Raw genomic sequence first — 8476 nt, forward strand, 5'->3', positions numbered from 1 at the left:
GTCATCCAGTGTTAGGGTGGGGAACAGGACCGTAGGTGAGGCACCCCCTATTGTTAGAACGTTTGGGCGTGGAGACCGCACTCTAAGGGTGGGTCATCCAGTGTTAGGGTGGGGGCCGAGCTGTGACGGTGGGTCTTCCAGTGTTAGAGTGGGGGCTGAGCCGTGACGGTGGGTCCCCCGGCGTTAGGACAGGGGGCCAGGCAGCAGACCAACGAGCGGGTAGCCGCCGGTGTTCTGCTAGTCTTTTCTGTCGCTGGAGGGGTTGTTGGCTAGAAGGGCTCCTCGCGTACCCTCCACATATAAACGGGGATTTTTTGCGGCTCAGTCATCGCGTTGGCCGGGCGATCCCGACGGCTCCACCTACCTGTTTTTGCGCTTAGAAGCGTGGTGTCGCGATTTATCTCCCCCTGTCATTCTCCCTGGTAGCCCCCCCCCTGGTAGTCCTCCCCCCCTTGCTGTAGATATAGACCAGCGGATAAGCCGGGTAGTTTGCTGAGTGCGGAGAGAGAGACGTGGCGAGGCTGGCCAGGGTGGCTTCATCGCGCTGTACATATACGTAAGCGAGATTCACTCGCACCTTCTGTTAGTTGCCCCTCTATCGTGTCCCCTCCCCTGCGCGCACGCGGGGTTCACCTGGAAGTGAATGCAGAATTTAGTGAATCGAGCGCGAGTGAAGAGAATTTAGCGCTTTTTTACCCACGAGCACCTGGCTTGTGTCGGGGAATCAGCCCTCTCGTCCTTATTGTTTATATATTTCCTCGTTAGCTATCTTTCGCAGCTTTTTCCGTCCTCAGATTAGATGGCCGCGGGGTGCTGCCCCCCTGATCGTAATATCCGTTAGTTACAGGTGCCGGCTTTGAACGTAGAAGACTTGTAGACATAGAAGGGGACATGCAGCTGAAATGTCATTCTGTTTTTTAAGCGAGTTATAATCGTATTAACGATCGACTGCTCGCGAGTGGTTTCCGTCACTTCGCAGCAATTATAGTAAAATATCTCGTTCCCCGGAACTCGGGTTAAACGTTCCAAAAAAATAGTATTATGTTGGATTTATGTCCACGCCATTTCTGATATTGTGTGTGTACGCGTGAGGTTGCTGTGCTGTGCAGCTCATGTTCTACTCGCGAGGATCGAATAACCTTGCCAAGGTCGTGAGAATTGAATGACCTTGCCAAGGTCGTGAGAATCGAATGACCTCGCCAAGGTCGTGAGAATCGAATGACCTCGCCAAGGTATTTCCCTGCCGAGTGTAGGGTGCGTGATCCAGGAAGATCGAGTGTAGGGTGTGTGATCTACGAGATCGAGTGTGGGACGTGTGATCTAGCGAGATCGAGTGCGGGTCGTGTGATCTAGCGAGATTGAGTGCGGGACGTGTGATCTAGCGAGATCGAGTGCGGGACGTGTGATCTAGCGAGATCGAGTGTAGGACATGTGATCTAGCGAGATCGAGTGTAGGACATGTGATCTAGTGAGATCGAGTGTAGGGTGTGTGATCTAGTGCAGGACGTGTGATCTAGTGAAGACTGATGTAAATATTCGCCCGCTGGCGGCGGTGGTGCGTTGATATTCATCGTGCCAGCCGCGGCGGCGGCGCGTCGTGTACATATAGTGACGTTATTATTATCGTTGTTTTACCTTTAACTTAAAAAACCTCCACGGCAACGTGAAATAGTGTACTGTTCACATCGCTTTTAGTGTAGATATAAACTTATAATTATTTAGTGTACCTTGAAAAAAACTTACTGAAAGTAAACTGAAAGTAATGGGTGCGGTAGATGTGTTGTCCATGCTCACCAGCTTGCCATGTATAAGGCTGATCACTGGTTTCATACACGGCAAAAAAAATCGCAACAACCTTGAAAATTTTAACATGGCGAGAGGTCTCTGACCGCTAGGTGGCGTTGGAAACTACGGAGGAGAAGCCATAGAGAGAGTGCGCTTCACTTGCCCTGTTTCTCGGAGTACTATGTGTGATGGAGGTCAAAGGTTAGGATTAGAATTTAGAGATTGGTGATGGTTACCTGTATTTTGCTTCGATGGCTAAGCCTCTCTTTTGTTAGTCACAACACGTGACTGTTTTGCTGGTTGCTAACAGCGCCATCTAGCAGTGTGGAGTCTCCCCCTGGTGGCCATAACCATGTGTGCGGGGCACACTCGATTTATGTTGTTGTTTCTTGAGATGTGTGTAGAAGTAAGTATTACTGGTGAACCTGGGCATCATACTGACCGAACCCAAAGAAAAATGTGATAAAAAACCAGTTATATATAATTATATTAACATAGTTATTGTATGAAGACGTGAGAAATGTAATATACTTGCTCAAAAAATGAAAGTCCGAATGCGATCTTGGTACTTAACTCGCCGTTAAAATCGAAGTTTTATCAAAGAGGGAGCAAGATGAATTGGGCTTCCCATTAATAATAAAATAAATCCGATAATTGCATGACATATGGAAAAATGTATGGGAAAAAACAACCGTGGCAAACGTGTTCGTTCGTACACATCCACACAGTCGGGCTGTCACATCGTTTGTCATTCGGTTGTTTGTTTGTGAAACTAGAAGCAATACGTCATCGCTCGCGTAACGGTAAGTCGTCATTTCGATTATTTGTCAGCTATCACGTATAACCCAAACGGCAAAAGTATTAGGTAACTATTATAGTTTTAACAGCCGGTCAAGAAAACTCGTAACCCTGCGAAGTGTAGGTTCTTATTTGAATGGCCGGATAGTGTCACTGTGGCATTACAGGAAGGTCTTCGTTCGCACAGACACTATGCGTGCGACGTGAAACGGTCGTATATATCGACGTTATATATAATCAAGATATAATCTATTATATATGATATTAATATATCAACGTTCCCTGACCATACAGCCGGAAATTATTGTAGGAAACCAGAATCTTCTACCGCTCACAACTACACTGTTATACTTGTGTGTGGTTTTGTAATCGAGCCTTCGTTGGAGTTGGGGGATACTGTTGCTATTTGGCGTTACATTATAATTCATTCGTGATATTTGTATCCTCGATTCTATGTCGATGCGTGCGACTAAATTGTATCTGATATCATTTTTTAAACTGCTGGACAATGCTCACTTGTCGTATTTCTTGTACATGTGAGAAAAAATTAATAAAGCATTCGAACAAAGTGAGCAAGGAAGTTAGGTTGTGGCTTGGTTGTACTTTCCTTGGAAGTATTTATGTATTTATAACCGAAGTTTACCCTGTAGCTGGTTTCTCTCGCTCTCTCTCTCTCTCCCAGCACGATACCTCTTTCTTATCAGGATATCCTTGTCTTGTTACTATTAAACAATACATTATTTCATTTTGACGGTTTTTTTAATAATTGCAAGATGGAATGTTTTCGCAGGTGGCGTAACACTAATAGAATATAAATCGGCCAATAGAGGTGGCCTGTGCACTAGTTCATCCTTTATCAAATTCATGAAATAATATTTTGTTATAGTTATACTCGGAGAATGAACCGCAAACACTTGCAGAAGTATAGCTCCAAGAAACGGTATTGCTAGGGTTAGAATAGGGTGTATTGGGGGAATAGGGAGAATAGGGGGTTAGAATAGGGTGTATTGACGTTAGTCACACAGCCTGGTCGGGTTAGCAGAAGTATAGCTTGATACATGGTTTCCACAAAAGTGAATTATTTTTTCAAGGACATTTAAATAACATTTCAAGGACATGTTTTTCAAGAACAATCTGTGACGAGTAGTTTAAGATTTTTAATTGAGAGTTGAGTCATCATATTTACCTTATATTCATATATAAAGTAAAAATAGTTATTTGACACGAGTGGCGACAGCAGATCAAACAGCTCGCCAATTACCGACGTACTCAATGGTCGTTTCATAAAACAGTAACATTAACAGTGAATAAAAGTAATCACTTTGTAATATTCGTCGAGAGAAGTCAGAACTGTGCCAAACAAGGCTAACCTTTATTCTCTTCCCTGACTTTTCATTCATTCCAGCATTTGCCACTAGATGGCAGCAGTACATTACACACCTTACTCCCCTCTCGCGGATGGTATCGCCCACGACCAGTCAAGCATGGAAAAACTTTTGCAGGTAAATGGCCGTATTTCAGCTGAATCTTTTTCACTCCGCGAGGCACAAAATGTGAATGTGAATTTACGCCTATAATACACGCGCACGCGTGCGTGCGACTATGCCCGCGTGTGCGCGTCCGTTAGTGTGTGTGTATGTGTGTTTGTGCGACTGCAAAAACGCGTATTATTGCCGTAAAATCATATTTTGTGCTTTGGGGGGGGGGTGAAAATGTTGATGGTGAAAACCGGCCTTTTGGCTGGCTGACTTTTAACCGTGCACCTGATGCCGTGGGCGATACTATTCGCGAGAGGGGGAGGGAAATACTGAGGGGAACGGAGTGAGAGGGGAAGAGGAATGAAAAAAGAGAGAAAGGGGAGAGGGACTGAGGCAGGGGAGAATGCAGACAGAAATATGCACACGCATGCGCAGTCACACGCACGTACGGCATAAACGGCACACACACTGGCACGGACAGGAACACACACGCAGACAGACACGCACAGGCACACACACAGGCACATGTTCCTTCTAATATAGTTACTACTTTTGCATTCCCTGTCACCCTCTCCCTCTCGCTATATTTTTATTTACGCACGCACGCACGGACACACATACACACACGCACGCACACACACATACACACATACACACACACTCACACAGAGTGTGTTTTTCAATTACTTTTCAAGAACATGTGTTTTTTCAAGCACAATGTGTGACAAGTAGTTTTAGCATTTTAGAGTCATATATATTTTAGATTCATATATAAAAGTAAAAATTGTTGTTTTACACCCTAATTCAATGAGAGCAATCTCTATCAACTTCTTGCTAATAGTACTTGTTTAGCTGGTGAAATTAAAGATCTTCTTCAGCCTCCAACCCATAGAAGAATCCATTAAGGGCCATATTCTCCTTGTCCCAAATCTTTACAAATAATATTCTCTAGGAATAGGATTCTCCAGCTACAGAGCAATGGCGCTTGTAACGTGTAATGAAACAAGGGAAGATGAGCTGACCACTACTCCGAAAGCTACCAGCTTATAGAAAATGTTTCTCTGGAGACACACGCACGCACGCACGCACACACACACACACACTAGATGGTACAGGTGCGAAATATCATGACACGAACATCATTCATTTAATGACGTATACAGGTGTGATATAATTTTCTAATTTCAATGATACAAGAATTCAAGGCAAACACTTGCTATGTAAAAACACTACCATGCAAGCTTTACAAATGACACACACACAACGCAAGCCGACTGAGAACAGCATATATATTACACGTACACACACACACATCTATTAGATTCTACATTCCTACGTGGATATTTGACCGGCCGTAGTTGTTTTATACGAAATGCGACATGACGAAGCTATCCGCTTGTAGATACATAGTAGACGGACTCTGTATGCAAACTCGAACACTGCGCCACGTCTCCACGGTATTGCCATGCCGAACGTCTTAAAAGAATATACATTTGTGGCCGAAAACTCAATCTGATTGTACGTTTGAGGCACTTGTAGGGGACACGTGATTTCTGCACTCGCACGCAAGCCAACATGAGCGCGTTCCCATCAGATGACCTGCTTAGCCACACAATAAAAGCGTGAAAAATACACTCTACGCCCCCGGTCCACCTGACGAGAATATTAACACGCGCGCGCGAGATCACATCTTGGATGTTTCCTCTTCCATCTTGATCACGGCTTCACTGCGCGCCTCCTCCATCTCGGCCCCTTCCTGTTCCGACTCCTCTCCGGGACTCGAGGACAGAATCTGCTTGAGAAGCATCTTAGTGGAGTCCTTGACCATTGGAGCTTTGGTGATTTTGCTGCCAGCTAGGTTCGTCCAGCCCCAGTAGCGTTTCCGTGAAAAAAACCTCTGCGGAAATGAACAAACACTTCAATTAGCTTTAACATAATTCTCATATAAAGATTAAACATAATAGCAGCATCATCGTTGACGTCGTCGTCGTCAACACCATCACCATCATCATCATCATCATCACCATCATCATCATCATCATCATCATCATCAGCAGCAGCAGCATCACCATTACCATATTCGCCATCATCGTTCTTGTAGACGTTATCATCATCATCATCCTCGTCCTCGTCATCTTCATCATCATCATCCTTGTCACCATCCTCGTCCTCGCCATCATCATCATCATCACCATCACCATCATCATCATCATCATCCTCGTCCTCGCCATTCTTCTTGCTTTCCTTCATCATTAACACCGCGCGGCGGCGTCTCCCGGCGGCGGCGTCCACTGCGCTCGAGCGGCCGCTCCTTCGGCGCGATGTCCGCACGTCGACGTCCCCGCGCGCGCACGCCGCACGTGCGCGCGGACGTCGGGTCGGGGCGGGGAAGAGGGCGTGGCCGCGCGGGTGCATACGCGGACGTGGCGGCGCACGACTGGTGCCTACGTCGCGCGAGGAGTTACGGAGAGGGCTGGGTCGCGCGGCGGCCGACGTCGTCAGGATTTTCAACGAGGAAACGACGCGAGACGTAGACGGCGGGATCAATCTTAAGAGGTCGTGCGCGAGGGAGTCAGCGGCGATTGGGTCCACAGGCGGTCAGGGCTGAGGGCGCGAGTCCTATTCGAGGGGGTCGCGAATCCGAAGAGGTCGCTGGGGTTAGCGGCGGGGTGCGGTCGCGGTCGGTCTGGTTCCCGGAAACTGCACGGACGGGCGGGCTCGCGACTCGCCGCGGTCAACGGGGTCGGCCGGTCGCGCGACAGAGACGAGGGAGAAGGTGCAGGGGGGCAGCGTCGGCCCGCACCTGGTGGCGTTTGCGACGACCCGCGACGGAGTCGGGGTGAATCGGATGGGAGGATCCTGGGCGAAGGACTGGCGAAGCCGAGTCGTCGTCGAGTCGACGGTGGCGCCAACCCACTGCTGCGAGACGGACGCAGGGCGGAGCTTGACCCCTCGTAGATCCGCGACGCCAGGGCCAGTGCCGCCGCTTGGCGGCCACGGACTGCCGCCAGTGCGGCCCTCGTGTCCTCGGACCGCATCGACAATCAAAACAAGAGAGCGCGGGTCGCCGCGCGGGAGTCTGTCTCCGTCGTGGCAGAGAAGAGGAGGGGGTCAAGCGGACCTTACGAAAAGTCGGGCCACCTTTCCGCATAAGCCGACCAGTGGCCGGGGAGCCTCCTTCCGAGCGAGCGGGACAAGAAGGGAGGAGGAGGAGGAGGAGGCAGCGGAGAGAGCCGTCGTCGAAGGTGCGACGTTTGCGAATGCGTCGTCGGCGGAAACCACGTCGAGGCAGCACCTCCTCCTTGCACCTGCAGGCGGCGGCCCCTCGGTGAGCGCGCTGTGCAACTACTGCGCGTTTCGCTGCGCGCGACGCGCGACAGACGCCGGCCGCCACCCCCGCGCCGCCACTCCGCAATAGCCGGCTCCCCTATCTCGGCAGGTGTTCAACGCGGGCGAGCGCGGGTGTTCGTCGGCGACCGGCCGCGTGCTGCGCTGGCGGGCGTGCGCGTACGCGACTTCGGACGCCGCGCGTGTTTCGGCGTCCACGCGCGACCGTGCGGCGATACGTGTTTGCGTGCGGCGCGTGCGCTCAGCCGTGCCGGATCTGCAGCGCGGGCCGCCACGACGCGTCGCAGGACCTCGCAGCATGGCACGCCTGGTGGGCGCAGGCTCACGCCGCCGCACCACGCACCGACGACGACGACGGCGCAGCGGCGGCGGCAGCTGCGGTCGGCGAGGCGGACGATCACCGCGGGACGGCAGTGCCACCTGGCGGAGCCTTCTCGCGGAAGACTCGGAGGATCCGCCGCGCACGCCGGGGCCTCTACCCCCGGGGGATGGGAGCGGTCGGGGAGTCCCGCCGCTGCGCGCAGCCGGACCACCGCAAGCGCAAGCGCCACATCGAGATGATCTCCACGGCAGCTGACGCAGCGATGCAGCAGCGCGGTCGTGCACGGCGTCGCCTAGCAACGACGACGGGCAGCAGGGGCGCCACCGAGCACCGCGTCGCGACCTCCCAGCAGCAGAGGGCGCCACGGTGCGCGTGTCGCGAGCACGCAAGTACAGATCATTCGGCAGGAGATGGAGCCACGGTGCAGGCGGGCGGCGAGCTCGCGGATGCAGAGGGCACCACCGTGCATCGCATCAGCAATTACGACATCTCGTCGGTGCTCTGAGCGCTTACCGACCGGTGCGCGCCGCCGTCGCCGCCGAGAATCCGTCGCCGCACTGCAGCAGACGATACCCGAGTCTCCGCCGGCAGCGACGCCGTGTTTACGGAGACGATCGGTTGCCACGGCGACGGAGCGCCCGCTATTGGCCGGTAATTGTGACACGGCAAATGCTGCTGCGGCCGGCAGGCGGGAGCGAACCACGACAACGACGCGTGCGATAAAAGCAGATTGATAACGCCGAAG

This window comes from Priapulus caudatus, unplaced genomic scaffold (assembly GCF_000485595.1).
Source record: "Priapulus caudatus unplaced genomic scaffold, Priapulus_caudatus-5.0.1 Scaffold79, whole genome shotgun sequence".
NCBI classification, from domain to species: Eukaryota; Metazoa; Priapulida; class Priapulimorpha; order Priapulimorphida; family Priapulidae; genus Priapulus; species Priapulus caudatus.